The sequence below is a fragment of the Podarcis filfolensis genome (genome assembly GCF_964270895.1).
Source record: "Podarcis filfolensis genome assembly, chromosome: 2".
NCBI classification, from domain to species: Eukaryota; Metazoa; Chordata; class Lepidosauria; order Squamata; family Lacertidae; genus Podarcis; species Podarcis filfolensis.
Genome location: NC_139605.1, coordinates 43,889,859 through 43,915,718, shown reverse-complemented (window position 1 = coordinate 43,915,718; position 25,860 = coordinate 43,889,859). Strand labels below are relative to the sequence as shown.

Genomic DNA, 25,860 nt, shown 5'->3' with positions numbered 1-25,860 from the left:
CCTGGGTTCCCCATGTCAACTGGAAAGTCAGAATGAAAGGGGACAGAACGGAGATTATAGACCTTTCCGTTTCATTCCCTAAACTCTCTCTTCACTCTCTCTGCAGATGGTACCCCTGACAACATAAATTGGCTCGGAATTTATTTACTCTCAGAAAAGAACCTCAGTATACTGGTGAAAGCCTTGACAAGCAAACAGCTTTTGCTGTGGATTTGCCATGGCACAAAACCATCACTTTTCAACATGTGTGTGCTTTTCTCTACTAAGCATACAAACACAGGCAAAAAATGTGTCCTTTCTTTGGTCACCTTTTAACACCTTTAAAATACTTTGGACATGTCCCTATTCCATGCATAAAATCCCCCACAGGCTTATGATTGGTAAGTATATCTTGTTATGAGTTGGGTAGGGTAGGGCAAAAGTGGGCTCTGTGTGGGACCCTTCTAACCCCTGGTTCCAGCAACTGTTAAAAAAAATAAGCCAGGCTAGGTTCCTGTGTTGAGGTGATAGCCTGGGTGATGGGCCAGCTCTCGGTTAGTTGGAAGGAAAAGCCAGTGTTTAGAACTGAGTTGCAGTGATGTGAACTAGAAGAAAAGCAGCAAGCTGGAGGGAGAATCAGAGCAACGAGAACAATGTTTGATTTCTGTTTGAATGCAAGGCTGTCGCTATGAAAGAAACAATACCCTTTTGGAGTGTTAATGCTGTGAACCCCTCCATTGCTGGCTCAGGTTGTATATATGCATAAATAAACAATATAAGGACGCTGCAGTCTCCACTGTGCCTCATTTCCAAAAGGAAACACAAAACCTGGGAAAGACCTGCAACCCCTGGAATTTTGCACCATTCAGAGATTGTGGTGGTGTGCAACGCTATATTTGAAGCTGTCATTTATTGCATGCAAAATACACTTGCAGTTTCCAAAGTTTTCCATCAGCATTTATCAGTTCCTTCTCCTACAATTCATTGCCATCAATGAAATAGTAATGCGTGTTATGGTTAGGGCATCCTCTTCCCCTCGGGTTACAGGCTCAAAGAAGTTTGGAGCTTTTTAATTTTCCCACCCTTAGACAAGATTATTCACACAAGCAGTGGAGTTTTCCTCCCAATCTTGATATCTGAGCCTGAGGGTATTTGTGAGATTTTCAGATTAACCCTATAATTCCTAATGGACAAACAAGAAAGATATCTACATGTATCTAACAGGGGAAGGGGAATGCATTGATATAGTGTGTTTGGCGTCGGCCCTTGAACCAGCTCATGGGAACTGCAGTTTGTTAAGTTTGTTGGGAATTATAGTTCTGTGGTGTGTAAACTACAGTTCCCATGAGTCTCGGGGGGTGCTTTAAATTTATGGTGTGTACACAGCCTCATTCTGCCTAATGGTAGAGCTGGGCCTGCTCAAACCACTAACCTCTCCTATCTATTTGAATTACAGAAATCAGAACAAACAGAAATTAAACAGGATATTGCCAAAGTCACCAGCAAGATTCAAATTTTTGTCTTTCCATATTTAGGTACAGTTTGGAGCTTATAAACTGCAGGTTGAAACCGGTAAGTAGGAGCCAAGGAAGACTTGACTTTACAGCTTTTGTGTAGGTCAACCAGGCAAATTTTATACCAACTCCTCTTTTCAGATTGTACTGTACATAACATGAAAACAGTTGAGGATAGGACACAAAAGCCTTTCATAGTGACGCAAACAGTAGCCCACCCTTGAACCTCTCCAATAACTGGAAAGTTTGTAGTTACTTGAAGAGCATAGCTGTCACTGCACCCTTAATGTTATGAATAAAGTTGCTGCTTCAGGATTTTCAGGGGCACTGAACTGATTGTTCTTCAGCAGGCCTAATATTGCAATTAATATCATTATGTTAATATCACATGCTAATGCACTGGGTCGTTAATTGTAACACTGTCAGCATGTTCTTGCTAATGCATTTACCTTAGTTAAAGACGTTAATACTTAGCAGTGTATTTGCATATGTTGTGTGTGTTAAATAGAAGAGCTCTTTCATGCTGGGGTGGGTGGGGGGAAGTATTGTGGAAGTTAAGAACAGAGGCAAAATTATCATTAACATAATCCCCTGATTGTGCTCTTGGAAAGGAAAGGGAGTGCACTGTTGCTGTTACTCTAGGTAGGCATGGTATTTTGTAAATTTGTAACAAGCTGGTCTCAAATGCTTATTTTATCCCCAGATATGTAGATTGAAGAAGAGTTCTGCACAACATGGAAACTCACAAGGTAATCAGCCTTCTTCAGCCAGTTTTGGGCTCCAACTCCTGTCAGCCTTAGCCAGCACGGTCAATATTTCGGGATGATGGGAGGGCAGAGGACTGGAAAAAGCTGTGTTAGGTGCTGAACAACAAAACTCTACAGAGTTTTTGGCTGAAACCAAGTATTATGCTTTATCAGAGTAACCATAGAGCTATAACCTTCATTGAGTGTGTTTAAATAAAATTCCAGATTTGTTTACAAAGCACCTCATCATTGCTTTGATTCTCTGGCTAAGAGAGAAGTGGTCACAAGTTTTCCCTTCACATTATTAAAATTCATTGATGCTAGTTACAAGAAAACACTACCACATACAGATAATATCAGGTCTCTCAAGTGTTAGGGAATGTCTAAATTTCAAAAAAACTCACATTACCTCAGTCCCATCTTTATTGAGAGAGGTTACCACACAAGGAGTTCCACACAGCCTCAAATTCACTCCTGTTTCCCTTTTTGTTCAGTGACTACTTTGATATCTAAGCACATATGCACAGTGCATTAAAATGGCAGTGGTAAGCAGAGGTTAGGGGAACAGTGCACAGGGGGCGGCAGCTGTGGTTGTGGGACTTGGGAGTTTTGTGAACATGTTCATGGATTTGGATCTGAGACTTGGAGCAGGTTGATTCAGGTCTGACTTGAAGCTGCATGCAAACAGCCTTAATGAACATTTGTAATGTTATTGGGGGAATGCCCTTCTGCTTCTGTTGCTCTGACAGTGACATTTGGGAACTGTCATCAAGCTTGCCTAATAACAGCCATTCTTCATTGTTAATGAACATCCTGCTTTGCAAGGAAAAAGGAACTTGGGGAGTATCCTGGCTGATGCTCTTTCATTGTCAGTCATTGTACAAATCCCTAAAGTCTTACCAACATAACTTGAGGCTACAGAAGCTGTTCTTTCTGTGTCAAAACTCCTCTTTTTAACATTGTTGTGACAGCTAACTAGCTGGTACTTGTTTAATAAGGTAAAACAGGACATTGAATATATAAGTTGCCTTTAACACTTTGATCTGTCTATCTACTCTATTGTTTAAAAGGACAAATTGTTGTCAGGTATATGCAATCTATTTATATGGTATTTGACTGGTCACAGTGCTATCAGAATTAATTTTAAAATGTATACTAAGTTATACTTTGAACAATTGGTTTCTTTTACATTTTAAAATAACTATATTTATTGATTCTCATAAAATTATATCTGCCTCTAAAAATAAAGAACCAATAAAGTGTAGTGATTAGGGTTTGGGACTTAGGTCCCAGAGGCCACCTGGGTGCATTCAGGATAGATGTCACACATGTTCAATCTAACCTTACAGAACTGGTGTCAGGAAAAAATGGGGAACACCCTATTATTTCATCCTGAGCTCCTCAGAGGAAAGCGGGTTATATTAATGTGAGAAATGCTATCAAGAAGTTTTCTTCTGGTTTCTGCATTCTGTTATACCAGGAGTGGTAAACAGGATCCCATTGGTGTTAACAGACAAAGAACCAGCTCATCCTCCATGAGGCGTTTTGATAGGTGGGCAGGACTGTCTTGCTCATATTGCAGTTATTTCAAATTGTTTCCTAGGCCTTTGGAGCCATTGTACTTATTGCTCATTTGAGATATTATCAGCAACTGTGGGCAGAATTCTGTGGGAAAGTGACAGACAAATAAACAGATGAGGATTATGAAGATAGGGCAACAGGTGATTCAAATATAAAGCTGCAGCTGCAAAGGAAGAATTAGGAGCATGCTCTAAATGTGCTCCCTGTTATTGCTTTGCAGGCCTGGTGTGGTTTCAATGGGGGAACTGGGGGCACAACAACAGAGGAAAAAATGCACAAAGAAAGCACTGGCTGGAAAGGTAAAGGACCCCTGGACGGTTAAGTCCAGTCAAAGGCGACTATGGGGTTGTGGTGCTCATTTCACTTTCCGGCCAATGGAGCCAACATTTGTCCACGTACAGCTTTCCAGGTCATGTGGCCCACATGACTAAACCGTTTTTGGTGCAATGGAACACTATGACGGAAACCAGAGTGCACAGAAACGCCGTTAATCTTCCCGTCACAGCACTACCTATTTATCTACTTGCACTGGTGTGCTTTCAAATTGCTAGGTTGGCAGGAGCTGAGACAGAGCAACGGGAGCTCACTCCGTTACTGGGATTTGAACCGCCGACCTTCCAATCAGCAAGCCCAAGAGGCTCAGTGGTTTAGACCACAGCACCACCCGCATACCTCCACTGGCTGAAAAGGAAGAATTAGGAGTGCACTTAGAGCACACTCTCAGTTTCTACTGTGGAATTTTTAGGCCATGGCTTCACTAGTCCGGTGACTCATACATCATGTGATAGAGAGGTAGATGTTACCTTCCCACTCAAAACCACTATGCCAACCAAAGGGGGAGGACTGGTGGGCCAAATTAGGCCTGCAGACTGGAGGTTCCCCACTGCTCTTATATGTGCTGGGAGAGGCCCAAACTTGACATGGCTTGGGTGTTCTGTGACCGGAGGAGCTCTCTGCATTTTTGTCTCTTAAAAAGCAGCCCCTGGAGGAGGTAGGGCTGATTTGGGTTGGGGCCACAGCAAGCAGAGGAGTCTAATGCTCTGCCCCCACACTGAAGGCCCAGTCCAAGCTGCCCCTTTCAAGACTGATGTTAGCTATGGAGGGGAAAGCACCAAAAAGGAGACTGTAAGTTGTCTTCTCTATAGCTAACAGTAGCTTTAGGATGGCGATTTAAGTCAAGGGTCTGGCATGGAAGCAAAAGATAATTACCCCCCACTTCCTTGTTGTATTGCAGCCCTTAAGTCTCCCAGTGACTGCTTCTTAAGAAAGACTTGGCAGGAGACAGCTCGAGGAAAAATCTAACATGGATATGATGGCCAAATAAGCACAGAACTTGCTTTTAAATGTGTTCAAAGCACCAGTTGATTCCAAAGGATCTGATGGAGGAACATAGGAAGCTGCCTTATGCTGAGGCTGGCCATCTCGCTCCCTGCACTGTCTGCACTGAACAGCAGCGACTCTCCAGGATTTCAGACTGGAGCTTATTTGAAGATGCCCAGTTCTGAACCCAGGATAAAGCACTGCCCAATTGTTTCCAATAAGGGGTGTCAGGCAACTAAACAAAAGCTAAGTGGGGTCCTGTATTGTTTCAGATGGTGCGAGTGAAACAGCTTCTACTTGGGCAATGGACTTCCCCCATCTCCTCCCTCCTATTTGCGCCATCCACAAATCTGCTCAGGAGGGTTGGGGAAAACTCCCCCCAGACAGATTTAGGGTGTGTGCAGGGGGAGAGGGGGAGAATGTTCCACTGTGCAAGGAAAAGCTCTTGTGCTGACACAATGTTCACCTCAGCGCTATCTTGAATGCAACCCAAGATTAAAAAAATACTGAAGCCTGGATCAGCCAGATTTTTAGCTGTACTGGGTGGTGGGAACAAACTGTGTTTTAGTTGAAATACTGAGAGATCTTTAATTATGGAAACACAAATATAGGGTACAATCCTACTTTAATTAAAGACTATTTTAATAGGATTTTTGCATGTGGCATTTCAGACATAATACACAATTCTCCAGAGAGGCACTGTTCCTAAACAATTGCTATGAATTTCAGTGTGGTTTGCATTCAGGAATGCATCTCATGGGTCAACTGGGCAGTTGGATTCAGTAATGAGTGGGGTTACACACACACACACACACACACACACACACACACACACGTGTGCAGTTTCCATACTCTTTTACTTGAATTTCTAGCTATGAAAACAGAAAGCTTGTCTCCTCTTGGTCTGTGCCTGCTAACAAAAATGAATTCTGTGATGTGACAGTGTCAGCTAGTTTTGCGCTTTCATGTATTCGCTCAAAAGAATTGCATACTTTTTGATGTTGTTCTACTTACGTCTCATCAAAGGTTTCATGGCAGCTGCATTTCATGGTTCTCTACAAAACCACCTGCAAAACATCCGTCATCTGAAAGTGATATTCTAAAGAGTGCCTCATAGACTCCAATCTGCAGGTTGCTGAATGGCACTAAATTGAAAACGGCCTTATTCTAAAGGAAATAGATGCCGTCAATCCTTTAAGAATATCAAAAGCTGCAGTACAACACAACACAGAGAATATAATGGATTTCTAGAGAAGCAGCTGGAAAGTTGCAGTGCTGGTGTAATTTGTTGAATTCTAGCAGTGCACAATGGGGACCTTACAAATTTCCCTATAGGAAGGCTTTGACTTGGAGCATTTGCTTCAGTGTTATTTTAGACATGTGATAGCAAGGACCAAAGAGATGTGGGTCATTCATAATGGAACTCTTATACTGACAACTAACTTGACCATAGTTGACCAGCATTGGTAACCTCCAGTTGGTTTGGGGATGTAGTCCTTGAAGGCTGTAGCTAGTGCAGAAAGCAGTGGTTAGGGTGGGTGGGTGTGCGCGCGTGCGTGCGCAAATTACCACCACCATGTGGCATCTTTTTGTGGCATTTGACTGACTGCCAATCAAGGTCAAAATTTTGGTACTAGCATCTACAGTATGCAGTTAAGGACTAGGTTCATCGAGAGAGCACCTTATCTCTTATACACCCAATAGGTTACTGCGTTCTGCAAAATAGTTTCTCCTTTGAGTTCCCAAAACATCAGAAGCCTGCTCCACAATAACTCCAAACAGGGATTTCAGTGTGGCTTCCCCTCTTGTATCTCCACTTAGATATGACGGGTGCCCACAACGCCAGATTTAGGGCAGTGTGGGTGGTTCCCCTGCACAGGGCGCCAAGCCAGGGGGGTGCGTGCAAAAATAAGAAGATCCATAATTGAGAAGATCCATTTGGGGGTGCCAAATTTTGGCCTTGTTCAGGACGCCATCTTATGAAAGATTCCAAAAGTCTTCCCCTGAGTCCTACTATCTGCACTTTCCAAAAACAATTGAAGACATTATAGTATCAAAAAGCTTTTCCAGTTGGATGAAAAGGTGCTAATTTGGAATTGTATTTATTTTATTTTATTTTGACAATGTAATAATCATAAATAAAGTAGAATATACATGTGCACCCCACCACCGAGACCATTCCACTGTACCTATCCAACCTCCGAAAATTTCAACACCTCTTGTGATGGTTTGACCCCTTTCCCCCTTTAACAGCAGAAATTCTACAAACATTCTCTATATCTTCTCAAAATCATTTCTCCTGCATATTCCCTATCTTACCTTACGTTTTTTAAACGTATCTTTTGTTGTTTGTAAAACTATTTTCATGGTATGTTTGTAAATCACCTTGAAAGAACTGTAAAAGACAAATCATAAATGAAAATATATCATTTGCCCGATAATAAATGCTGGAAATGTAAGGAGGTTGAAGGTACATTCTTTCACCTTTGGTGGACGTGCCCAAAGATTAAGGCCTTCTGGGAAATGATTTATAATGAAATGAAAAAGATATTTAAGTATACTTTTCTGAAAAAACCAGAGGCTTTTCTCTTGGGTATAGTCGGCCATTTGGTGCCAAAGAAGGACAGAACGTTTTTTATGTATGCTACAACGGCAGCAAGAGTACTCATAGCAAAGCACTGGAAGACTCAAGATCTACCCACTCTGGAAGAATGGCAGATGAAGTTGATTGACTGTATGGGGCTGGCAGAAATGACTGGCAGAATCTGAGACCAGGGAGAAAAGTCAGCAGAAGAAGATTGGAAGAAATTTAAGGAATATCTACAGAAATACTATAAAATTAATGAACTTTGAAAAGATGTTGGTTTGAACTTTGGTGGTCTCTAGCTGTTATGATAAAGATAATGGGGACTATAATTGTTTTTGTTATTAAATTTAAAAAAGTTGAGTGGAAAATAAGGTGATATTCTAAAAGGAAGGTTAAGAGATTAGGATTTGCTGAATTAACAAAATGAACTAGAGAACAAGAAGGGGAGGTATGAGGAAGTCAAAGAAACATGCGATTGAAAGACTGTTATTGAAACTGAATTGTTTTTAATATTTTTCTTTTTCTTTTTCTTTTGGTGTTTATATAAAATTGGAAAACTTAATAAATATTCATTAAAAAAATAAAAAAAATAAAAGACAAATCATAAATGAATGAATGAATGAATGCTATGAGGGCTGTATTCTTATCCAGTTTGGCATATGGCCCTAGCCACAAACCTGAGAATTTAGATAATGCTTGGTACCTTGCAAGGTATCCCCTTCAATCTGTAGTATGTTGTGGGTCCTGATTGGGAGATCTAATATTCCAAAGAAGAGAGGTTGTGCTAAAAGGTTAATATATTAATATTTTGTTTAAAATAACTGTCCTTTTTTAAGTGCCTGCCAAAAGGCAAATACTAGATTTGACAGAGCTGCACATATTTCATGGAACTGTGGCAAAAGAAGATTGATTTGAAAAACCGTTCCTCTCTCCATCATGTTACCAAATAAGGAATAAGTCCTGCCACCTGCTCAGATTTAAGTAAAATGAAAGAGGATCTATCTTAAAATGAAAAGTGACTAACCTTTTTTTTTTAAAAAAAATTAAAACTCCTGATCTGAAAACATGACAATTGCTGGCACGGAATGTAAAGTACCCTGGTAAAAAGTCATTTTGTTTCGCTGCAAAGTTGGCACCACAAACTGGTATAATAGCACTGATGGGAATTACAAGTGGAAACCTTTGAAGATGTTCATCGTGAGCATTTAAAGATGGCACAGCTGATCAAAGAAGCTGCTGTTGCTCCTGCTGTAGCTGCCAGAGCTTTCCAGCCACTTGCCCTGTTGCTGGGAAAACTTCTCTAAGAAGCCATAAAGCAACTTGATAAGCACTGTCCCATGCAGTCTCTCTCTCTCTCTCTCTCTCTCTCTCTCTCTCTCTCTCTCTCTCTCTCTCTGTGTGTGTGTGTGTGTATTTATAGCCAGATATTTATAGACAGAGTGTATACATTGTAGATTTAGATGCCGAAAAGCAAGTATTGAACTATTAGCTCCTGGCTGCCCTAAGACTAAAACACACATTTTGCCAATTCTAGCATTTTCAACCCTATGTCCAGTACACATGTGGAAGCAAAAAGGATCCAACTGAATTGTATTTCTGCCCTGATGCTGTTTTCCTTTTGTTTAGTGGACAAAGGAAGACAGCATTGAACAGAAATGTAAATATTCAATTTGAGCTTTTTAATTAGTATGTGCATACTTAATAAGGGCAGTGTGCTTAGGCTCTTCCGCAGCTAAAACAGGATAATGCTTAATTCTTTATTGAATTTAATGCTATAGCTTTGTCCTTCAACAACTGTAAAATAGGAATAAAATAACAGAATAAGAAAATGTATCTGAGGCTGAGAAGAATACAAATGTGTCTCCTTATCAAGAAAGAATATCACTGAGAGTGTGGGATGTGGGGTAGAGTGAAATTCATCAATATTTCTCTCAGAATGGATAGTAAACACTCAGGTATAGATTAGAAATCCTTTTTCAGTCAGATTCACTGTTGTATTTCTTCTGCTTTTCCACTAGGTGACACCATACTACATGATAAATTGAACTAAACTCCATTTGACTACATAGAGCATCTGTAATCTTTAGAAGTAAGGAAATGGTGTGAATATTAATGTACATTTTGCTTAATACTCTTCTGCTGTAAATTATGCATAATGGAGTCAATAAACTTTGGCTTAAAGAGAGCTTAAGTATGCTAGCCAGTCTCTCTGTCTCACTCTGCTCCTCAGAAGAAATAAAGTTCTTTGACACTATTTAAGAACCACATTTAGGCTACCTGGACTTTTCCTCACTTCATTGCTGGGTCAATAAGTCTTCTGTCATATTGTGGAACTGATGCACTCAAAGTCTTTTTCTCCTGATGCTATAAACCTGGCCCAATACAGATTGAGCATTGTTTGGTAGTGACTGTTATTCCTTCTCCACAACATACAATTTCTCTTAACTGCCAATTTGTAATCTCCATTGTTAGTTCTAATCATTGTTACTTTGAAACAGAGATAAGCAGGACTGGCCCAAGACATTTTTTCTGCCTGAAGCAAAAGACAAAAAGCCACCTCCTTCTTATTCCACAGACAAAAGCTGACCAAAAGCTGAGGGTGGTAGGGTATCTTCGGGGTCCCAGGGCGGACCATGTGGCACACTCAGCTCTATCCAGTTCCCACCCTTCAGCACCAGCCACCTGAGGCAGCTGCCTCACTCTACCTAATGATAGAACCAGCTCTGGTGACAAGACAACACTTAATTACTTCACATTCACACAACAATGCAGTCTCCCTGTATACTTTATCTACATTTGCAACCAGTTCAACTGGTCATACAGTCTGTTCCAATCTGAGTCATTTTGATACCAGAGACAAACAAATCATGGCACTTAGTTTTCACAAGGATAAACAAGATAAAGGATTCTGAGTGTTTTGCATCTTCTCAGCACGATGAGGAAAGCATTTCTTCTGCTTTGTTGGTATGTTTTCAGTATGCTTGCCTTTGCTTTGGCAAAGTAAGTGAGTGTGCACGTGTGTGTGTGTGTTTGTGCGCATGTGCACACACACAGACACACACCTATTCTGGGATGTTCATTAAGAACACTGGAAGAGAAGCAAAAGAAAGTTTGGAATCCATGCACAGGAAGGGACAAACAACTTTCCATAATATAGATTCTAAATATATTTCTATATTCTGTATCTTTTATCATAGAATCATAGAATCATAGAGTTGGAAGAGACCACAAGGGCCATCGAGTCCAACCCCCTGCCAAGCAGGAAACACCATCAGAGCACTCCTGACATATGGTTGTCAAGCCTCTGCTTAAAGACCTCCAAAGAAGGAGACTCCACCACACACCTTGGCAGCAAATTCCACTGTCGAACAGCTCTTACTGTCAGGAAGTTCTTCCTAATGTTTAGGTGGAATCTTCTTTCTTGTAGTTTGGATCCATTGCTCCGTGTCCGCTTCTCTGGAGCAGCAGAAAACAACCTTTCTCCCTCCCCTATTTGACATCCTTTTATATATTTGAACATGGCTATCATATCACCCCTTAACCTCCTCTTCTCCAGGCTAAACATGCCCAGCTCCCTTAGCCGTTCCTCATAAGGCATCGTTTCCAGGCCTTTGACTATTTTGGTTGCCCTCCTCTGGACACGTTCCAGTTTGTCAGTGTCCTTCTTGAACTGTGGTGCCCAGAACTGGACACAGTACTCCAGGTGAGGTCTGACCAGAGCAGAATACAGTGGCACTATTACTTCCCTTGATCTAGATGCTATACTGCTATTGATGCAGCCCAGAATTGCATTGGCTTTTTTAGCTGCCGCGTCACACTGTTGGCTCATGTCAAGTTTGTGGTCAACCAAGACTCCTAGATCCTTTTCACATGTACTGCTCTCAAGCCAGGTGTCACCCATCTTGTATTTGTGCCTCTCATTTTTTTTGCCCAAGTGCAATACTTTACATTTCTCCCTGTTAAAATTCATCTTGTTTGTTTTGGCCCAGTTCTCTAATCTGTCAAGGTCGTTTTGAAGTGTGATCCTGTCCTCTGGGGTGTTAGCCACCCCTCCCAGTTTGGTGTCATCTGCAAATTTGATCAGGATGCCCTTGAGTCCATCATCCAAGTCGTTGATAAAGATGTTGAATAAGACCGGGCCCAAGACAGAACCCTGTGGCACCCCACTAGTCACTCTTCTCCAGGATGAAGAGGAACAGTCAGCCAGTTCGGTCAGTCAGCCAGTTACAAATCCACTGAGTGGTAGCATAGTCAAGACTGCATTTTACCAGCTTCTTTACAAGAATATCATGGGGCACCTTGTCAAATGCCTTGCTGAAATCAAGGTAGGCTACATCCACTGCATTCCCTTCATCTACCAGGGTTGTAATTCTGTCAAAAAACGAGATCAGGTTAGTCTGACATGACTAATTTTTCAGAAATCCATGCTGACTATTGGTGATCACAGCATTCCTTTCTAGGTGCTCACAGACTGTTTGCTTAATGATCTGCTCCAGAATCTTATCAATACACCATCAAGACTTTTTCCATACATGGTTTTTACACAATCTGTTCTATTTAACATTGGCAAAAACTCTCATTTGTACAGTGGTACCTCAGGTTAAGTACTTAATTTGTTCCGGAGGTCCATTCTTAACCCGAAACTGTTCTTAACCTGAAGCACCACTTTAGCTAATGGGGCCTCCTGCTGCTGCCGCGCCGCCAGAGCACAATTTCTGTTCTCATCCTGAAGCAAAGTTCTTAACTTGAAGCACTATTTCTGGGTTAGCGGAGTCTGTAACCTGAAGCGCATGTAACCTGAGGTACCACTGTATTACAAATACCTCTCTTCCACATTAACAGGAATCAGACATTCATGGATTAATGTGAGAGATTATCATAGGTGATCTAAATAAACTTCACACATGATATCTTTCTCAGTGAAAAGAAGGAAATAAAGTTTTACCTCTATAGCAGAGGTCAGCAACCTAAGTCCCATGGGCCACCAGTAGCCCACGGGGGTCATTTAACCGGTCCACGAGATGCCCCCGAGCCGAGCTGCGTGCTCGGCAAGTCCCTGCACGCTGCGCTAAACCAGTGCAGCACGGCATGGGGACTTGCTTCTATGGCGCAGGAAATCGTCTCTACGCAGATGCCAGAAATTGCGCGCATGCATGCGAGATCCAGCCCACGGAGTGATCTCCGCTGGAGTGAACCGGCCCAGGCAAGGTAAACCTTGCCAACTCCTGCTCTATAGCTTCTGTGGTGAGTTCAAGGCCTGCTGAATTATCTCATATATAAACCACACAGGGGGAAAAACAAACATCTGGGTGCATGAAAAAGAACCCTCTCTTAGTTCTTGTTACTTTCAGTGTCTTCTTTCTGTTTTGCTTTCATTGTCACTAGTGGTATCGATTATCACTTTCATCACCAGTTTTGAGTTCAGAGGCCAGGGCCTCTTAGAAAAATCAGTACATGGACTGAGACTATGGTTGTTAAAAGAAGAGGCTTATTTTAGAGTTCTTTCCTCGCCCCCAGTAACATACAGAGTGGTGATTCCTCTGCAATTCCTGGAGTGGACTATCCTACGCTTCAGCCAGAGCACTGCAGAATCTTGGTCTGCATTGAGGAAAAGATCTCCCCTGCAGTTGTTATAGCGATGGAAGCCCGACCTGAAGAACTTTGCCCCAGTGACCACACACTGCATCTGAAGCCTTGGGCAAAGGTAATACAAGGAAATAATAGAAATGCTACCCTGAAAATAAGCATCTGGATCTGATGTAGCAAATGAGTGAAAGCCACATATTTACTGTGTTAAAAAAGAGAGCACCTAGAAACATCTGCATGGGGAAGGATGGTAGGTAGAGTTGTCATGTGTCCTCTTTTTCCTCTTCCTGAGATCTTGAAGAACCACAGCAAGCCATAGTAAACAATAATTGTGGGCTAAATAAATGCATAGTCTGACCTAGTATAAGGCAACTTCCTGTGACCCTAGGTTTAAGTGGGCCTGTTGGGGAAGATAGATGGATGGGGGTAGAGTATGGATTTAAGCTTAGGAAAAGCAGTTGTTGTTTCATATTGATTTAAACATTATGCAGTACCATTGGGAAGGGTGTGGTTAATTGATTCTTTTTAGTGCTTGCCCACCAGAAAACTGCTGTGAATGGGCCACTCTGTCAGGTCCCATAATGATCTGGTTCGGTCTAGTAATAGAGCCATTATCAGTTCCTGTGAACATGAAACATTTGCTGCTGTGCTGTCCCCTAGATGTTTTCTGCGTAACCAATTTTTACAATGCCCCTGCAATCATTTTGCAGTTTTGTGGATTGTAGAGTTGGGTGGTGTTGTGGGTTTGTTTGTTTTTAACCTGTTGTTTTCCTTCAACACAGTGAACTTGTCTCCTAGTTTCTATTTGTGACCTCCATTTACACCTTCCTTAATATTTCAGCCACATCAGCTTGTAGTGTGCAACTAACTGAGAGAGGTTGAATTGCTACAACAGCAAGTTCCTGTACAGCTGTGGCTGGTTAGTCAGCAGTTTGCACGTGGTTGTCACTGAATGGCAGCAAAAGTGATGCACTATATCATGCATATTTAATAATTGCAAAGAGAGAGAGAGAGAGAGAACAAACATGCACTATGGAATAATGTCAATGAAGTTACATTAGACAGTGAAGTCTGTAATGACGTTACACTTAATTTGTGTGTTTGTTTCTTATGCAGGAATCACTTTACCATCTATAATTTGCAGGGAATATAGACTGGAAAGAAAGCAGAATTCCAATACAAAAAAGCACAGATGTGCTTGGCCATGTAACTTTCTCTAATAGCAAAGAAGATTTATCTGATTTGTTTTTCTTGCACTAAGCAATCCTGAGTTGTTGTTACCCTCCAGACTTTTAGCACATTCTGATTCCATCCATTAGACTGTTCTGTGGCATTATGATTGACATTGAAAGCTACTTGACCCTGATCCTCAGTTGTGTTGAATGCTCCCTTTCACAGTGCCAGCATCCAAAGATTGAAGTCAGATTTAAAGGTCACAAGCAGCTGCCACACACAGCCCTCTGAAAAGCACTTATCCATGTAGGTGTTCCACGGGTCTAGCATCGAGTATAAAAGGCTCTTTACTCCATGCACCAGGACGTTAATGAGCCGCGTCTGGGCAACATCTGCCAGGACCACATGTGATGTGGGATGCTGCGTGGCTAAGAGGTAGGCATCTGGAGTACCTATGTGGGTAAGGCTGCTCTTTTTCTTCCTTTCAATGCCATTTGCATGTCCACCTGATTTACTGTTGTAAGCCACTCTGATTTTTTTTTTAATGAAAAGCTGTACAGAAATATTTTTAAATAAATAAATCACCAAACACAAAATAATAGAATTATAGGGTTGGAAAGGGTCATCTAGTCCAACCCCCTGCAATGCAGGAGTTTCAGCTAAAGCATCCATGACAGATGGCCAACCAACCTTTGCTTTCAAACTTCCAGTGAAGGAGAGCCCACCACCTCCCAGATGAGTCTGTTCCACTGTCAAACAGCTCTTACTGTCAGAAAGTTATTCCTGATGTTTAGTTGGAATCTCCTTTCTTGTAACTTGAAGTCAATGGTTCGGGTCCTACCCTCCTGAGCAGGAGAAAACAAGCTTGCTTCATCTTCCACGTGATAGCCCTTTAGATGTTTGAAGATGCCTATCGTATCTCCCCTCAGTTTCCTCTTTTCCAAATTAAATATACCCAACTCCTTCATAAGGCTTGGTTTCCAGACCCTTGATCATCTTGGTTGCCGTCCTCTGCACACGAACTGCTGCTGAGACTTTGCTTATGCTACCTCACATTGCTCTGAATGTTTAAGTGTCCACTGTTCTAGGCAAAGGAGGAGGATAGGGAAAGAACCAGAACAGATGGAGGCTGCACAAGTTTTCTCCCAACAGATAAGCAACTGTGACAGCAATGACCTCTTCTAATCCAAAGTAAGACATTTGTTAGCTTAGCTAGGTGCTGTTTGTAAAATAGCAATACTTAGGTAAGTACCCACAATACCTTTGCAAGGGGAGGGAGAATGTGGAGAAAACCAGAATTTGGTCATGTACCCATGACCTCTTGGTGGCCACAGCCCCATGACTTCTCAATAGCCCCACTTGGTCTAGTGGGCACCAGCTGTCATTACTTTAAACATGAAAATTCACCCTCAAAATTCTTCCAAGGGTCAAGGCTGGTTTTCCTTTTGTGCAGGTACAAGCTTTCCCTATATATCAGTCTGTAACGAGATACACCCAAAAATTACTTGCTGAGTGACCTTGGGTCTCAGCTTTGCCAGCCATGTTAGGATGGCAAAGAATGAATACAACTGTGAGTCAATCACATAGTGATCCGTGGTTGCTCGGACTCTTTGCTCATCCTGTTTCCTGCTATCCCACAGGGTCATCACTACTGATGAGCACCTGTTGAGCTCAACCTGGCTGCATACACACTATAAATTTAAAGCATACCTCTTGCCCACCCAAGAATCTTTTAGAGTATGGTTTGTTAAGGGTGCTGGAAATCATAGCTGTGAGAGGCATAAGCTGAAGTTCCCAGGATTCTTAGGAAGGGTATACTTTAAGTGTATGGTGCAGACACAGCATAACCCTGTACTCAGTTACAACTGTCCCACACCCTAAATCTGAGCTGTCCTTGGTGCAAATCTGGCAAGAGTATGAAGGTTTCATGTCACCTTTTGACAACGATCCTTTGCCTGAGATGACTTAAGGAAACAAAAACTGAAGCAACCAAGCGCTCTAATTCATGAGATTGAACTCTGGGATGGAGAGATGACAGAATGCAGAAGTCTGTCTAGATTTATGGTGATCCAAATACCTAGAGTTGGCCCATGAAAGAGACTTATTAGGAATAAAATGTGCTCTCCCAAGTCCACTGACATGATTTAAGAGGAGACAGAAATCAGAAATGTATTTATTTTAAGCCATATGCAGGAACCATTCACGGGAGTGAAGGAAGATTAGCTTTGTTGTTCGTTTATACATTTAAACTCAACCAAGATTTGACAGACTTGGAAACATATGTTTTTTTTTAACACATGTCAAGGAATAGCTGCATTTTCAGATTTTAATGATTTATCCATGGCTGTACAAGATGTTGAAGGAATCAAACAACTCTTTAATGAAAGCAAAACGCTGGTACTAATTGGTGCATGCAGGTTCTGAAGCAGCCTTACATCTTCTGCAAGTGGGAGGAAGGTCTCAGCAGAGCATCCCTGGGTGTTTGAGAGCTGTAACAGTGTGGGGCATTACGCATGCTAGGCTATGAGCCTATGTGTTAATTGCAGATGGGGGACAAGGCTGTAATGTTAAATAGAGGGTGGCAGTATCAGCAGTCTGGGAAGACATAACAGTAGGAGCATCCCCTCTGCTTCTGAAGTGCCAAAGTTCTTGAATGTGGAGCCACATGTAGCCAAAACAGCACCATCCAAGCATAATGAGGGAAGGAGAATTTTGTTTGGTCCACAAGTTTATGCAAACCAACCCAATTAACACCTCTTGGACTAATACCCAATTAGAACATTTCACCCTTCTGCAAATTTTGTAATATGGTTCTTAGATGGGTACAAAAGTACAAAATACATAGAAATGCATAGAAACCCAGCCAGGTGGGTTGTGTATAAATGATAAAACAATCATCATCATTATATGTTAGGATAAAATATGTTTAGAAATGTGTGTGCATTGAGAAAAGTATTTTAAAAAGCTTCAAGTTGAGGGGACTCTAAAAAAGAGGACCCTAAAACAACACAACGAAGACTGGGGTTACAACACCATACCTTTAAAGCACATTGCTTCCAGGAATTTTGGGTATTGTAGTTTACAAGGGTACTCAGAATTATACAGCTCAGTGAGGGGTAAACTACATTTCCCAGGATTCTTTTGGGGAACACCATGTGCGGTAAATGTATGCTAAATGTATAGTGACCCAAGTATGGATGTGACCCAAGTGGCCATGGAATCCCACCTGACTGTTGAGGGGCAATGGTGTCCCAGGTGAGAGGGAGGTGGAATGGAGTATCCTGGGAGAGGGCGCTGGTGACTGCTTGGGACGTTGAACAGGAGCATGCCATGTTGTGAAACTACCATTTCAGGCTGTTGGTAGGGGCCTGTATGAAAAACTTCTACCACATGAAGAAATTCCTGCACAAAAGAAACCAGAATGCTTGGGAGAGGACTAGGCAAGAACCTCCCCATGCACCCTGGCAGTTGTGGGGGCCTCCAGATGGGACTTTTAATATGCATCCAGGGCAACTGGTGCTTTTCGACTATTTGGGGATGGTCACATACACTCTGTCATTCCAGTCGATTTGCGTAACAGAAGTGGATCCAAAAGTACTGGCAGGGGAGGAGAGCTCGGGTTGTACATATGCAGTACTATCCCCCTACACATTCTCTGAGTGTGCAAAGGGATTCAGGTGAACCTCCCTAGATCACCTACTGCATGGCAGTGGAAGTGGTGGAGAGAGCATTCTTTCATGTCTCCACTGCATCCTTGAGGCGCTGTCTGGCTTCTCCAAGTGGCTCAGGGCTTAAGAACATCTACTCTGGTGAATGGTACCGTGGTGGAACCTTCGGAAGCCTGCTTTGACAGGTTTGCAAGGCACATCTAGAAGAAAGTCTGAGTAAGTTGCCTGGTGCACTATCTGGCTTGGTTTTATGGGATCAGCTTCAGCTTTTTGAGATCTGAAGATGTGCACATGGTGCTTTCTGTGGCAACATGTGCTCTTGACCCTTGCTCATCATTGCCGATTTGAGTGAGCTGGAAAGGTCCAGGGCATGTACATAGGGCAGTATGGAAATGTTTAAATCATAAACCAACTCAAATATAGGACTTCATATAAAGAACATGAAAGAATCTTTGTTCACAAGATTTGGAAACAAGCCCTGAGAAGCTCTGAGAACGATGCATGTACTTATGAGTGGTCCTAGTATCATCATGTCATATTTAGCTAAGGCTGCTATCCTAACCCCACTTACTGAGAGTAAACCCTACTGAATTCAGTAGCACTTACTTCTGAGTAGAAATGGTACTAATTGCATTGCTAGTAACTTTTGTCAGTTATAATTAGTGTGTAGTTGGGTGTATATGTGTGTGTGACTTTTTTTTATTAGCTTCTTAATTTTATTTTATTTTTGATTTTATTTTCACTGTCTGCATTTTCCAGGCTGCTGGCATTCCTTTTGTAGATAATCTCATCCCGTTTACTCTGCTCTATGGTAAGATAATGTTGGCTTTTCCAATACATTTTATTCCTTCAGAGCCTGCCAACAATGAATAACACGTTCTAAAAAAAATATGAAAACACAAACCACTTGGAATTAAGTCCCTTTGGTTTCCATGGAACTTAGTTTTGTGTAACAAGTTTATCACTGGCGTCTAATTATCTCCTGGCATCCTGTAACATACCCTTCAGCATAAGGGAATTATTCTTAATAATAAATTAATATTAGTTATAGTTTTCAATTCAGTTCTGCAGTTGTAATACATGCAGGCACGTGTAGCGATTGCCTTACAGCTGGGAAACACATATGCTGCATTTCACAATAACATTATGAGTTTTTCCATGATCTTCATCCTAAAGTTATGCTATCTTTGTGTTTCTAGTGAACATGAGATCCGTCTGGTAAATGCAACCCAGTTCTATGACATACTAGGATGGAATATGAGGAAATGCCAATTTTTTTAAAAGCAATGTACTTTGTAGTCTTGCGTGGTAATGCTTCTCTGGGCTTGTTTCGCACCTGGCACCCTTAGGCAGCTGTGGGACCTTGACAGGGCCCAGTGCTGAATTGCTTTCTTGTTTATTTATTCCATTTATATCCCACCTTTTCTTCCAAGGTGCTCAAGGCAGCATACATGACTCTCCCCTTCTTATTTTATCATCACAGCAACCCTGTGAAGTAGGCTGAGAGACAGCAACTGGTTCAAGGTTGCCCAGTGAGCTTCATGACGAGGGCTGGATTAACCATTAAGCAAAATAAGCACATGTTTTGGGCATCAAGGGAAGGGGGGCACCACATAAATTTTCCATTGCCAGATTTACCATGGGCCAGATGGTGCAGCTGAACCAGCTTCCACCAAAAGGCTCCCATAATAAATACCTGAAGGTATATAATGAAGGTGCCAGTTGAATCTTCCTGAGGAGAGCATTCTACAAATGAGGAGCCACTGCAGAAAAGGCCTGTTCTCATTTTGTCACCCTCCGGACCTCTCGTGGAGGAGGCACACGTAGAAGGGGCTCAGAAGACAATATCAGGGTGTGGGTAGGTTCTTATGGAGAGAGATGGTCCTTGAGGTATTGCGGTCCTGAGCCAAAAGACTTTTATAGGTCAAAACCAGCACTGGGCCCAGAAACTGGTAGCCAGTACAGTCAGATCTGGGTCTGTGTAATATGCTCAAACTGTCTTTGCTCCGGTTAGCAACCTGGCCACCGAATTCTGCACCAGCTGAAGTTTCTCAATTGTCTTCAGAGGCAGCCCTATGTAGGTGTTAAAAGACAAGACCTGCTTCTGCTGGTGGCAGCAGGCAAGCTTGTAGAAGACCATAGTGAGAAGACACTTCGCAAGGGGACTCTTTAGATCCGAAGCTGGCCATGTCCCCCTTTCCTCTTTTGTAGCAGGCAAATCCCCATGTGCTCACAGGATTCTGCCTTCTGCATAAGGCACTGGGGAGTCTATGTGTTTTCAGGGGGCTGTAATTCAGAGTCCATCATCTCTGAAAGAAGTGGGAGGGATCGCAAATCAGTTTCTATATTTGGGGTGAGTTTGCTTTATTGTTGCCCTATTACGATTTTCAGACATTTTGTACAGGAAAAGAAGGCTGAAGAAAAAGGATAACTACCTTATGTAATAAAATTTCAAAGAGTGTGAAAATATCCATTGGTTCATTGTCAAAACTTTATAAAGCCCTAAGGAGATCAAGTTTACAAAAGAAAGAAGGCTAAGTGAGAAAATGATGTCTGAGGATTTGAAGAAAAATATGAAAAGTTAAAAGAGAATGGAGTGTTGCTCTCCAACTATGCATGTGTCAAAACAAGAAAAAAGCTAGACAGTACCTGACCTGCAGGTTTGTCACTTCTTTGATTCATAGACAAGAGTGTTTTCTTCACATATGCCTTCACTCTGTCCAAATCCCAAAATCCTCTTTAGTCGAAGTAGAGTTACAGGTGATCTACAGAAGCTCAGACAGGATGACTGAGTTGTACTTATTGACAAGGTGTCCAAGAGAATTTTGTAACAAGGCAGAACAGAAAATTATCCCCCCCCACAACTTTCTCAGTATTCAGACCTTTGGACCATATCAGCGAGGCCAAGGGGAGAGTCATGTCGTCTGGGCAGCTGAGGACCTCCACACACACTGCCCAAGCTTGTGCCTCAGGGCGGTCACTTTGGTACTGCTAATGCAGCGGTTTGACTTCACCCCCAAAGGCACAATCCATTGTCTCTGGAGACTGAAGGATGCCAACCAACCAGGCTTGCAATCTAAAAGATGTGACACAAAAAGAAAAGAGTTGGGGAGGGGGCATTAAAAAACAAACAAACCACAAGCTTGGTTATTCATTCTTTTCGCAGATTTCAAATCTCAAGCTCATCACCAGTTGCCATTGACATAACTGATTATGGAGCTGGGACATGACAACAATCAAACCTCTATTAACCTCCCTAGGCAATTTTGTTCTGATATGCAACGGTGTTTTCCCTAAGCTTCAGCCCCAAATCTATTATTTTAGATTGTTAAGCAATAATTTTGTCATGTTGTCAAAATTACATTTCTTTTTACCATTTTTAAAACAACTGGTGCCAAGTTGTTCTATTTCAAATATATTCATTAATAATCTGATTAGTATAGAGCTTTGGTTTTAATTGGAGGGAAGTAGTCGTACAAGTATCTAATAACAAAGGGGCTTAAAATAAAATCCTATGAATGTATACTCAGAAGTAAGTTCAATTTAGTTCAATGGGGCTTGATCCCAGGTAAGTGTGTGTAGGAATGCATGGTAGGCCTCAACAAATCATAAAGTTGGAAGGGACCCTGATGATCAAGTCTAACACCCTGCAGTGCAGGAATATGCAGCTGGATCAAACCTGCAAGCTTGCCGTTGTCAGCACCACACTCTAACCAACTGAATTTATCCACCTCCTGTAATCTGGGGCAAAAACCACATTGAACTTACTCCTGAGTAGACATATAGAGAGTGACACGTGGAAGGCATGCACTCTCATAAGAAAGAGTCACTTTCATCAGCTGCAACCCACATTTTTATCTTCATCTGTGGGTTTGCCCCACATTTCATTCTCATTTTCCAGTCCAGAGAAACTGAGCATTAAACCAGTCCAGAGAAACTGAGCATTTATATACAGAGATGCTAAAAGAAGCAAAGGCCATTTGTAGCAAGTGCAAGTAGCATTTTTATTTCTGTTTTCTCAAAGACACATCACGAGAATAGCTCCCCCCACCTTTAATCTCAAATGCTAATTGTGACTTTTTAAAGTGTGTGGGGAGGGGAAAGGAATCAAACAAAGCTGGAAAATGCACTGCACCATTTCATTGGAGGGGATTCTGCTATAAAGAAAACATACCACAGCCTGGCAGCACCTAGGTGGCAGCAGATGAAATGTCCTTAATTTGATTCTGAGACATGCCTGATGCCAAGACTCACTACAGCCGCAGTTCATTGTATAATCTGTTTCCACATAATGTTGCCTTGCATTGAAAAGAGTTAGGCAAAATTATAATTCCCCTTATTATATTAATGGCTTTGGGGGCATACAATGAAGAGGAGGAAATCCCCCACCTCTACAAACCATTTCAATGCTTCCAGTGCTATCAGCGCCCTGCATTTTCCCAGGGAGCTTCCAAAATCCCTACAACGTCCCAGCTGCCAGGTTTTGTATTTGGTTCTTTGATTTAGATGAATAATGTTTAAAAGTTCATGGGGTGTGAAATGGCATCTATGCACAAAAGGAGGTTCAGTAGCATAAATGATATTTCGTCCCCAAGGGCAGTTCAATTTATGCTCATGAAACGTGGCCTCAAATGTTGCCGTCTTTGGCTGGTAATGTACGGTTGGGCTTTTCGTTAAAAACCTAATTTGCTGCTTTGCTACACCTCCTTTTGAGAGGCCCTCATCAAAATGCAACGGGCTTACTGATACAAAAGGGCAAAGGACAGTACCTTTGTTTTGTTGTTTAAGAGAACAGCCCAGTGCCTCTAATGCACTGCTTAGTGTTCGCTACGATTTGGAGACAGGAAAGATTAAACGGCATATTTTGGCTGTAAGACAGATGGAAAAGATAATTTAATTGGGCTGTGTGTCATTGAGCATGGGCACTGTCCTTGTCTCTTCTCTTTAGATCTATCAAAGGTTCCTGACAAGGGTGAGGGGAATGGAAGAAAGATGCTCAAGCCTTGGGCAGGGGGCAGCGGCTTCTTGCTTGGGGTCCTGAAGCTCGCTTGGGATCAGCAAAATGGCTGCACAAGGCTAAAGAGGCAGCTAATCTTTCTACAGTCCTCTGTTAATATGGCTGCTGTTTTCATTGGGGGTGTTCAGATCACTTTGCCCATTTAACTATTTTTATTGTGTACTTTAATGTTAGTAAGGTTTCTGAGGCTTCCTTTAAACAGAAAAGTTGGGTAGAAATAACAAAAAGAAGCTTACAGATACCAGCAGGCTTTTACAAGCAGTTAGGGCCTTTTACCTCAGGCTCAAACTACACATCATAGTAGATCGCTTTTGCTTCTAAAGCCATGTGCCCTCCAACATTTCTCCAATGAAAATAGTGACGTCCCATTCCATAATGATAATTTTACTATTTACACCCCACACATATTACTGGGTTGCCCCAGCTACTCTAGGTGGCTTCCAACATATATAAAAACATAACAAAACATTAAACATTAAAAAATCTTCGCTATATAGGATTGCCTTCAGATGGCTTGGGGGTGCGGATGACTCAATGCCCTTCAACATTTCCCCAATGAAGGTGGGACATTCCAGGTTCAAATCAGAAACCGGGACGGCTCCTCTAAATCAGGAACGTCCCTGAAAAATAGGGACACTTGGAGGACTGCATGTGTGCCCCAATTTGCACATGCAGCAGGGTGGGAGAGATCTGTTTTTTTTTAAATATTTGTTTAGCAAGTGTGCAGGTGATGGTAGAGTGCAAAAGCCTCCTGTAGCACCATGGCTTACCTTCCCTTAGTCTGTCACCTCCAGTGCTGCTTACTGAAAGGGAGAAGCAACACAGTGGGCAGGTCAGTGTGGCACAGATGCACAACTATTTTGTTGACACATATAAATATATTGCTCAGATTGTGGAATTTTAAAACTGGCTTCCTAGCCTGTGGAGCCATGATTTCCTAAGGCTGAACTGTAACATCACATGTTGTTTGTTTGTTTTAAGCACAGCATTTCAGAGCACCATGTATACCCAAAGGCAGATGTGTTCCAAAGAGCACTGGGGACCTGTACAATCATAGGTGAATCCACCACAAGCTGCCTTTGTTGATACAGATGCACACAAAGATGCAGGTGTAGAGATGGAGCAGCACACGGAGATGCTGCCAAGGAAATCTGAAAACTCCCGAGCATCACTAGCCAAAATGCAGATGCTAGCAATGACTGACAAGGCCAGCACACCGTGTCTCAGTGTTCAGACACAAAGTGATCTGAATAACCATGAAAGAATGATGAACACTGCACTGGCATTGCTCAATATTGATGGCTCTGGCAAGGAGCTACACATTGCCTGTGTGCCAAACATCAGACAAGACAATGCTACGTGTTTTCCTGCAGCCAAGAAGAGAAACAGAGTGGTGATGGTGGGGGGTGGGGGTGGGACTCTCAAGCTAAAATAAAAGGTGCTTGCTGCATGACATGGTGGATAATAGTCATCAGGGCACATTAAGTGTGTCTGTACCAAATGTGTCTCTGTCTTTTGTACCTTAACAATGTGTACCCTCATCCAGGGACGATCCTATGATGAGGCAGAGTGAGGCAGTTGCTGAGGTATGAGGAGGACACTAGTCTTCTGCCCTCAGGTGCAGTGGAAGATACAGTCCTTTCCCCAATATTGGGGCAAGATTCAACTACCAGTCAAACGCACTTCTGTTTGTGCCTTGGGGAAAGGCTCCATCTTGTCCTTCACCCCAGGCAGCAAAATGTCTTGAGGTGGCCTCACCCTCATCAGTGAGGGCCTGCTAATTTTATATACAAATATTGAAGCTGCATTGTCTTATCTGCCTGTGTGCTGTAGTAGTTAGAGTGGTGGACCAGAATGAGGGAGATCAAGGCTCAAATCCCTACCAAGCCACAAATTCACAAGGTGACCTTGGGCCAGTCACAATTTCTTGGCCAAACATACTTCACAGGATTGTTGTGAGGTGAAAATAGAGACCTATGAATGCTACCTTGAGGTCCTTGGTGAAAGGTGAGATATACACATAGATGTTGCATTGAATCTATAATATTTCTGATATAACCCATGCAGATGGGTCACAGGTTCAATCCTTGGCAGCTCCAGGTAGCATGGGGAGAGACACTAGTCTGAAATTTTAGAGAGTTCAGTCAGTTCAGACAATTCTGAGGTAAATAAAAAAATCCATTCCACCAGCACAAAGCAGTGTACATAACCACACGCAGGTGTTGTTATAAATGGGAAATTCAATGTGCGAGGTGGGTGTGAGGACATGCTCTACCTCCTCAACCCCATTGCCCTCTATGTATTCAAGCCTACTGTACTCACGGAGGTTTCTGCAAACTGTAGAACCCTCAAAAATCAGGGTTGTACACCACCCAAGGAGCCTACATCAGCAGAAGCAGACTTCAGAAAGTTGCCTTTAAACTTGCCAAGGGTCATGGGGACTGAGTAGGGCTATAATAGAATATTAGCTAGTCTATTCATTAGAACCAAGGGAGGGAACATGTAGCTATCCAGCTTTTGCTGAACAACAACTCCCATCATCCCTTTGGTCATTCTTTCTGAGGCTGATGGGAGTTCCACTCTCTTTCTTCCATCACCTTTTACTCTCTCCTTTTCTGCCACCCCCTTCTCTCCCTTTCCCCACATTTCTTCCTCTTTTCTACCCACATAAAAATAATCCGAGGGTCAA

The 25,860-nt window shown here is 42.2% G+C and overlaps 1 long non-coding RNA gene across 1 annotated transcript in view; it reads left to right on the top strand.

The window, feature by feature from the left end:
* The window catches only part of LOC310757702, a 139,861-nt gene that overhangs the window by 69,924 nt on the left and 44,077 nt on the right, over nt 1-25,860 (top strand). The window lies entirely within an intron of this gene.